This window comes from Lygodium microphyllum, chromosome 6 (genome assembly GCF_053477565.2).
Source record: "Lygodium microphyllum isolate KBCC chromosome 6, Lygodium_microphyllum_v1.1.10, whole genome shotgun sequence".
Classification (NCBI taxonomy): domain Eukaryota; kingdom Viridiplantae; phylum Streptophyta; class Polypodiopsida; order Schizaeales; family Lygodiaceae; genus Lygodium; species Lygodium microphyllum.
This window is the reverse complement of record NC_141140.1, coordinates 123,538,096-123,547,222: the sequence shown is the minus strand read 5'-3', so window position 1 is coordinate 123,547,222 and position 9,127 is coordinate 123,538,096. Positions and strand designations below refer to the sequence as shown.

The 9,127-nt window shown below is 40.8% G+C and overlaps 1 pseudogene across 6 annotated transcripts; it reads right to left on the bottom strand.

Annotated features, from left to right (window-relative positions):
- Positions 1–3,741: 3,741 nt before the first annotated feature.
- Positions 3,742–8,482, bottom strand: LOC148035068 (eukaryotic peptide chain release factor subunit 1-3 pseudogene; annotated as a pseudogene). 6 transcript variants are annotated; one of them, XR_015691148.1, is made up of 3 exons: positions 8,265–8,482; positions 5,507–8,143; positions 3,742–5,407 (listed from the first exon to the last, which is right to left on the bottom strand). The product of XR_015691148.1 is annotated as a eukaryotic peptide chain release factor subunit 1-3 pseudogene, transcript variant X2 (transcript). The 6 variants fall into 6 exon arrangements; XR_015691150.1 differs by lacking the exon at positions 8,265–8,482 and having other exon boundaries at positions 3,742–4,125; positions 5,213–5,407; positions 5,507–8,256; XR_015691149.1 differs by lacking the exon at positions 8,265–8,482 and having other exon boundaries at positions 3,742–4,125; positions 5,354–5,407; positions 5,507–8,256.
- Positions 8,483–9,127: the final 645 nt, after the last annotated feature.

The following is a 9,127-nucleotide window of genomic DNA, read 5'->3' as shown; positions in this document are numbered from 1 at the left end:
AAGAGGAGTGAGAAAATAGAGTGAAAAATGAGGTTAGTTGAAAATGGCTATGGATTCCCTTTAGGGTTTCCTGGGCTTGACTGGTTTTTTACTTATGGCAGCTCACAAAGGCAATGATTCTATGAGATCTCTAGTGGGAAAGAAGCTCATATAGCCAGCTTTCATTGCCCTATAGCAACAGAACAAATTACAGGTTGTCCGCACTACACAAACTGCACGACCTATTGCATGTGACTTCTAAGACAACGACGATTGATAACACGTAATGCTAGGCTACCAAGGCCTCAATGTTGAGGTATGAGGCAATGTAAAGTTTCCTCTTGAGCAAAGCAAAAGGTCTTTAGAAGAAAACTTGTTGAGATATGGCCTAAGATCTAAGCACTCCAAGATAGGTAGGTACTACTGGTTATGGAGGCCATGAAGAGTAGAGTGAAGATGGAGTGAGGAGATGAAGTCATCTACAAAAAACTGAGCTGGAGGAGAGTTGGAAGACCAGTGTGCGGAGCTAAACCGATGGCTCTGATACCATATCGAGAAACACGGATCTTGAGCAAGGTTTAGCTATGGAGGTTGAAAATCAGTAATAAGAATCATGATGACTGAGAGTATTACTCAAGTGAATTAGGTTCCAAGATTAATTAACTTGGACTCATAACACAATCTTGAGTAGACAGAGACATAGACTGAAGGTACAAAGTACAATAGCACTCTCATTTGAATGATTGTCAAGTACATTCTTTTATAGTTGCAAAATGGTACCACTTTTTTGCACTATGCATATGGGATACAAGGCAGTTCTCTAGGTTGTTGCACGTTCCTTGCCTAGTTCTTTCATACAAAGAGGTATGTATGGGTGTGACTGTATATTCCTCAACAATTATATTCTTAAATTTTTTATTTGTCAATAGTATCATCATTTGTTTAGAATTTTGTAATGATTATGATATGTGAAAAATAGATAGGATGAGCAAAAGATCAAAACCAAGTATACAATGATAACCATTTACATTACACAACAATTGTTAGTGGTAAGATAGAAAGGGTGATTATAAAGGCGGAGTGAGGTGATGGGACATTATAGAAAAAGAATAGATAGAAATAGATCTAAATGATTGTGTTTACAATAAAGGTATGATAGTGAATGGGTGTGGGATTCTAGATGTGTATGGAGATGGAGGTGAGATGATAAAGGTGGTGATGTTGGAGAAGGGGTGATAGATGTGAAGGTGAATGTGGATATGATAAAGGTGAAGAGGTGGAGGGTTATAGAAAGGCAAGTTACTAAGTTGGTGAAGAAATAGATGGAAGGATTGTGAGGGCCTTGATCACTTGTCATAACACCCTTTTTATCCTTATGCTTATCTTGAATGGAAGTTCATGTGGTGACAAGATGAAGGAGAGGTACTTAGAATGATGTGAAGGTGGAAGTATCAATGATAAATTTCACATGGTGACACGATGAAGGAGAGGTACTTAGAATGATGTGAAGGTGGAAGGATCGAGATGATAAAGCTAAAGCTGCAATTCTTTTTGCATCCATAGAATGGAATGAGGATTTTTACTAGAACACATAGAGGGTTTTCGATTAATCAAAACTTCCCCTTGGCTCTATGACTCTACAGGATAATGGTACTAACTTTAAGAGCTTTGCACCTATGCTTGCTAGAGAAAATACTCACTTCTCACTTGTTCGACATCTGAATAAGGTGATTTAAAGGTCATTTGTAGGGGTTTTTAGTGAGACCTTGTTGACAAAAAGAGTTTGGTGAAGAAATGGGAAATTTCAACATCACTAATGCATTGAGAGCATGTCTTATTGGCCATAAGATTTTGGTCAAGAATTGGATGATTCTGGCATGACACATTAATGGAGACCACCTCAAAATCCCCACAATGACCTTTGAATCATTAGATTCGGTTGCTTAATGACTGAGAAACAAGCATAGTGTCAACTTACATGTGTCAACCTTTGTAAGACAATTCATGGAAATATACCTCCATTCTCACTTAATTAAAACCAACTGTGAACTTGTTACTTTAGCAGTGAAGTAATCACCTCACTACCTCCTAGCTCTATCATGGATTGCCTAATACCTACCTTAATCACCATACCACCATCACCTTACATGGTTTTTTTGGAAAGTGAATCCTCTATATAAGATGTGTGTCGATTAGTTGTGTTATCAAGCCTTCTCCTTCTCTCCAATCTAGTTTACAATAACAAGGCCGGGAAGAAACATTAGGGAAAAACAAGATTACATCCTTCGCAATGTACAATTTACAATAAAGTTATGGAAAAGATTTGCTTTCCTTTTCCAACAAAGGCTTTGTAGATGAAAGACTTTTATTAATGGAGACCTCTTTACTCATCCCAATTGTAGCCATCAATAGCATCGATGGGTCCAAGTCATCACCAAAGAGAGTTCTTTGTATGCTGACACACAAGTACAAGATGAATGCCATTGGACCACAAAGGTATATGGTATTGGAAAAATACTCTATATTTACTGACCGCATTGCAAGGATAGGTAATGAAAGTCCTTAACATTTCATAAGTGGTGTCTAAGTAGAAATTTAGTGTACCAAAGGACACTACCAATTCTCTAATGTTTTGCCAAGTTCCGTTCTCTAATGCTTTGCCAACTTCCATCCTTATAATTGCTCCACCCCACTCTAACAACAATTAGACAAAATCAAAACAAATCATTTAACCTAACAGAAACTCGCATACAAACAAATCTAGATCAAAACTTTGCTTCTTTGATAACACCAACCTATTGATAGGATTAGTTGATGATGTATTGTGAATGGCTTCAATAGTTATACCCAATGCCTTATCAAAGGAATCTCCTTAGTGGATAATAAGGTGGGCTTCCTAGTCATGACAATGCCAAAATTTGGATCCATGCTGCTAGGTGCTTTAAATACTCTTGTTACTCTACTCTACTTCTTGCCTAGTCCCTTAAAAGTTTATTCCTAGCCTCCCATTTTTCTTTACAAATTTCTTGAAGCAAGATTCCGAGCATGTGAAACCCGATTAATGTAAGTTTCCCTTCAGCCTACACCCCCCACAAATACAAGACTACATGTTTATAGCATTCTACTCCATGAATCCCAAATGCAAGATATCATGCCATGCTTCAGCAACCACACATTCATCCCCTTAAGCCTTTAAGCATACTTTCCAACCTTGCATCTTACATTTCTACTTCCTACACTTCCATTACTCTCTCGTATGCTCAATATCTTCTGCATTGCTTCTTTCTTATCAAACACAACCTCGAAAAACATATTTGGTCGATAGCTCCCTCATACAAATTCTCACATTTTAAGAAAAGATAGATTTTAGTATTCTGAATTAGTTGCACAGCTTCTGCCGCTATGACAAAGTGACCACCAGTGACCAATTTCCGAACCACGTCAAACCCACAAAGTGCTACAGAGTACCTTCTGCCCACTTGTCAGTAAGCTTATTGACTTACAAACACTGCATCTATTACAACAAAAATTTAACAATTTGCTAGTCCCTAAAATCTGCTATGGTATGAACACATCTAGCCTATCAGAAACATTTTAAAACACATATATTTAGCAATAGATGGTTTTAAAACCCATATGTATAGCAATATATGTTATCCAATAATCTCCAAGAAAGGCAAGTTTATGAGACCATTTTACCAAAAAAGAGAACAATACAAAGTAACCAACTTGAAAACCAAAAAGTGAGAATCATATCAAGTTGCAAACTTGTCAAATTCATCGCAAGATATATGTATTGCCATATTGACATAGTAAAGCCTACTAATTATGATCTTATCAATACATCTCAAGAGTCAGTAAGCCTATCTATTCACATCTACTTGGTCTTGAACTTCTGATCCAACTTTCCCTTCTTCTATGGCCTAAACGTAAAATTGCACTGTAATTTCCTATTTACAACCACACTTTTTATCTGTTGAATAGAGTTGATTGTGGCGGTTGTGTCCAAAAGCAACTGTAGACTGTTTCATTCTGCGCTCAGTGCCTCTGGTTTAGTACTGGTCCTTATCACTTGAGCTGGTGTGGCAATGTCCAGTATTCAAGAGGGCCAGCCCTTTAACAGATCTCCCTTTCCATCATGAATGCCTACCAAAAAAAAAGGAGCAATGTTAGAAATTATCAATATAGAATCATAAAGAAATTATATATATTGCCTATGTTAAAAGAAAATTGAACTAACAGTCCTCTAGAAGCATAGTTGGGAATCTGGACCTCCCAAATCAGCTTATACAAGCTAACAAGATACGGAGATTTTGACACAACCTGGATGAAACTAGAAACACCTAAAATACCCACAAGCTACAAAGACTCAAATAGCAAACACAATGCCAAAGCATATATTTGTGCACCTATAGATACAAACTTTTGCTTTTACCTAGCATTTACAGTTCGCTGCTGACTGTTGTGCACTTGCACCAGCCAAAGCATTACCTATTATACACTGACATATTTTAAGTTGAACCCCCCGGGCATGAAGTACCTACAAAAAGCACATATTCTCCATCCTCTTCTTGGATTCATGATTTTCTCTTCCTCTTTCCTTACTCCTCGTTCCAGCACCAAGCTGGCCCACATCATCCTCTCTCTTCCCCCTCTCTCGTCACCTTCCTCCTCACTCTTGACTATCATCTTTCCTCACTCTTTCTATCTATCCGATGTATACACGTTATGGGTTTCTTTGAAACTAATGGTTATTTACAAGCAGAATGCAAAAAGTCCTGTAAACTTTCAAACTCAAACTGAGACAAACATCTTCTGTTCCTATACATTATCGGGATATTCATAACCCTCATGGCTTCATCCAGCAAATGCAACTGACTCTTGCTCTATTTATAGAGTATTTTGTATTCTGATGTAATGAAAGTAGGAGCAGTTGTGATAACTGCAACTTTCTACTGCTCTCTGGTTTCCACATGTCATCTATGATTCATGATCTACTACAACAGGATTCCTGGTCAGCTCCCTTTTCAGAATTCTTACATTGCAACAGACAAATCTGCTTTGGCTTTTCATGCAGCCCAACTGTTCAAGATCATGTTGCAGAATATGACCTGCATCCATGGACCGCTGACACACTAAAGCCTGAGCAAGCCCTCAATGTTTGTGATGCATGCCAACCAGTTGGCATATTTATGTTAGAACTATAAACAGTACAAGCAATTCTGCAAATCACCTGCATATTGGACAGTGTTGAAAAGACTATTTGTCTCTACTCTCTTTTATCTACCATTTGTGTTGCCACAAGTATAGAGATTTGAGCACTAAGTTTTCTAATGATTATGTATTATAAGAGGCAAACTTCTCCAAAGAATACTTTGTAGATTGGACCATCTGCTCCATGGCTTCCTTGGTTTTCGTGAGATTTATCCTGTAGAAAGAAAAAAATTATTCAACAAAGCTTCTAACGAAGTTTATGCAGGATATGACCCTGCACAACAAAATAAATTTCTCAAAGCAACATTTGAACCTGCTTGCTGCACTTGATGCAGCCCACAACAAACGAGCATGTGTGGCCTCTGACCCAACTCAGCAAGCCACAGGAAGTAAATTGGATTTCAGGAACCCACCCAAAGTACCTCTTCAATTCCATCTCCTTCACACTCCAGCACTTTGACTTAATCACTGTCCTCTCTATCGTCTTCTAAGGCTGTGACCCGAGTACAGCTCCATCATTTCTAGGCAGAAAGCATCTTCCTCCAGCAGCACTACTCCCACCCACGTATATATCTCAAGGCAATCACTTCCCCAGCAGCAAGTAACTCCTTTTACCCACTACATCAAGGGAATCGCTTGCTCTTCCTAATTCATCTGATTCCCTTCTCAATCTGGGTTCAGGACAGACCATTTGACCTGTGGATGATCCTCTCCTCTGTTCACCATGAATATAAAGAATCACAAGCACTATATGATTACCCTCCCTTGAGGGGGATGTGGTTCAAGTCAAGCTCAAGAAACTTCAGTTCCTGCTTAACTGAACATACACTTTAATCCATAAAAATATATGTAAGCATCGATATCTCAAATAAATGGAATGTTTTAACATGCAGGACATCCAAGATTCAAGACAAACAACGAGCAAGCTTTAGGGCTGCATTCATTGTGTGGAAATTTTGGATCCAGCATACACCATGCATAATGGAATATTTATCCATAACATTTACCTCGCATCTTTTTGCATTGACTGACAAGAAGAAAGAACGGAGGGGATATGGACGCTATTTGAACGCACTGAACACAACCAAGGGGATATGGACACTATTCGAAATGCTGAGCGCAACGTCAACACAGCTGCCCATAAATCCAAGATGGCATGGACAAATGTTTGGAGATGATGGTCTAGCATTGTGTAAAAACCCTGATTTGCTAGAATGCAAACAAAACATTGCATTGGCAAAGACACCTGATTCATGAGTTGGAGACAGTGTAACTTTACTCAGTGACATACATGTATCTCAGGCATTTCTCATGGAACAGACTGCCCCTCTTATGTGCACCACTAGCCTAAAGTTCCTAAGGCTTGTTGAATCTGACATATGCTAAAACCACAACATAAATTGAAGTGCAGTAAGGCCCAATACAACTCACTTTTTTCTTGCTCCTCACAAGCCCACTTGTCTTGGTCTGTCGTGGACTTAGGACTCGTCCAGCCCTGGCGTTTAGTAGTGGCATGCTTCAGAGGCTCCTTTGCCAGGGAGGCCATATGCTGAAGTGAAACCAAGAGTCATTCAGACTCATCATATGTCCCCTCCTCATCTTCAGATATATCATCAAAGGTTCTCATATCTAGCTGGTACCGGAGTATTCCACCAATACCACCAAACCCTCTACAAAATTGAGAACCTTCTTGTGACTTGTTAGTGACAAACTCCAGAGTGCAGCCATGCTTTCTGTAGTTGTCTGCACACCATTCAATCAATGGAGTCTTCTCCTGAACTTCCAGGTCTGCACCAGACCCAGGGTCTTGGAAATGAGAAAGACACGTTTCTTGATCATTTCTCAAATATTTTATCACAATCTCCCCTGTAATAGCATTCTTAAGAATATAGCGGTTCACATCAAGGTTCTCCCATAGAATCAAAGTCTCTACAGCTCCCATTTCTAAAGCTTTGATGGTGTCATCAACTCCAAAAACATACTTACCTGTATCCTGGCTTATCTCCTCAAAATATTTGCCTATCAAACGCTTCTCCTGGATAAACTTCACATTGGCAAGCATTTCAGCAGAGAGCTCAATAGCTTGATTGAAACCGTTTTCGCCACCATAAGAAACATCCACTACTTTCAACACTTTTACTTGGAGACGAGGGTCAAACATATCAGAATTGCCCAATTCTGTCTTGAAGTCGGCCGATCCTGCTAGGATGAGGCCAGCTACGTTTGGCTGGCTTGTGGCTGGATTCACAAAGAACTGCGTGGCAAGCTCAGCGGTTTTTCTCACATAATTATGCCTCTTCTCCATGCGAAGCCTGGCGAAACGGAGGGCTGACTGTCCTCCTCTCCCATGCTTCTTAGGAAGATCCACCGTGAACTTATGAAGAACCTCGCGTGTATTTCCACTCAGAGTACCGAATAAAGCACCGTTGCCGTCCATGATGATGAATCCAAACTTGTCATCAGACTCGAGCAATTCGTTCAAGGCCTCAGTATGGAATTTGTTGTCGCACAAGTAAAGAGACGCATTGATAGGCTTGAAAGGCTCCATGTCTATGGTAATCTTCTTTTCCTTGCCATCTTCCGTGACGATGGTGCCTGTGTAGATGACGAGGCCCTTGGGGGGTACCTTATTGTATAGCTTGAGGCGTTGCTGAGCGGAGGTGATGGCACCAAGCACGGACTGTCGATTGACACGGTTCTTGATGTTGGACGCCGTGCCGAGCTCGTCTCCCAGCATCTTTGCCACTCGCGCGACCTGGTCGCGAGGTGGCATGATGAGGGAGATCATGCTGGTGCCGTTGCCGCGGGCAGATTCAAGGCCCTTGATCAGTTTCTTGATCCTCCAGATTTCGATGTTGTGGTCGTGCGCCTGACCTGCGCCGTGATCAGAGGCCATCTCGTGATGAAGGATAACCGAATGTTGTGACAGATATGAGGAATTCTACAATGTCTGTAGGCGAGGTCAGGTATCTCGATTGGATGATGAATATCGGCGGACAGACGAGCCATTAATAGCAGCAGCTTATCAAGTTTTAGGGTTTCAAACAAAGAGAGCGCATTCGATCGCTTACCATGAAAGTTACATGCAGCAATCCAGCATCACCACGTCTACCAGTTTTAGTGCCTTCAACACTTTGGCGCCACGATAACCAAAAGATCTCGGCTCGATCCGTCGCTTTCAAGGATTACCACGACGATGGGTTAATGTGCATCGATCGATCGATGATCAAGCGATAGTTACCACCGCCCCTGGAAATCTTTCACCTTCTATCAAATGAAGCTTTTCGGAGAAATTCATGGATTGTGAAATGCGGTGCAAAAGCGGAGGTGATTTGGAGCAAACATGTGGCACTCTATGAACGTGCCAAACCAAAGTACGCGGGTGGTGGAAAGTGAGTGGTGACGGTTGACATGGGGGTGAGTTGGTGGCAACGTTCGCCGTTCACACAGCCATATGCCCAAATGGTAGGTAACGGATGTGCTGGATGGCAACAAGCAAGGACATGCAACATGCATTTAGGCTCGAATGCCTTCCACACCATTTGTTTGGTCTAGCATGACAAAATTTGCCTCCACTAGCGTGGGTATCACCAACAAGCATGGTGATCGATTCACAATGAGGTCACAACGTAGACATGGTAATCGTGAACGTGCAAGGCATGCAAGAAGTCTCAATGCAAGGACTAGGACAGGTGTAATTATGCTTGCACAATCCACCATCAAATTGCTTCTCCCTCTCCACATGCACACCCCATTGTGCAAAGTTATCTAGCTAGCCATGCAACAATGCTATCAGAACTAGCATCACTTTGCCTCAATAATCTCAACACTCTCTCCAATTCCTAGGGCAGGCAATCTCATAACTCTACCTCATGCAACATTAGAAATTTAGGGATTTAACTTTGATGAAACCACTACAATGTAACATGTGGAC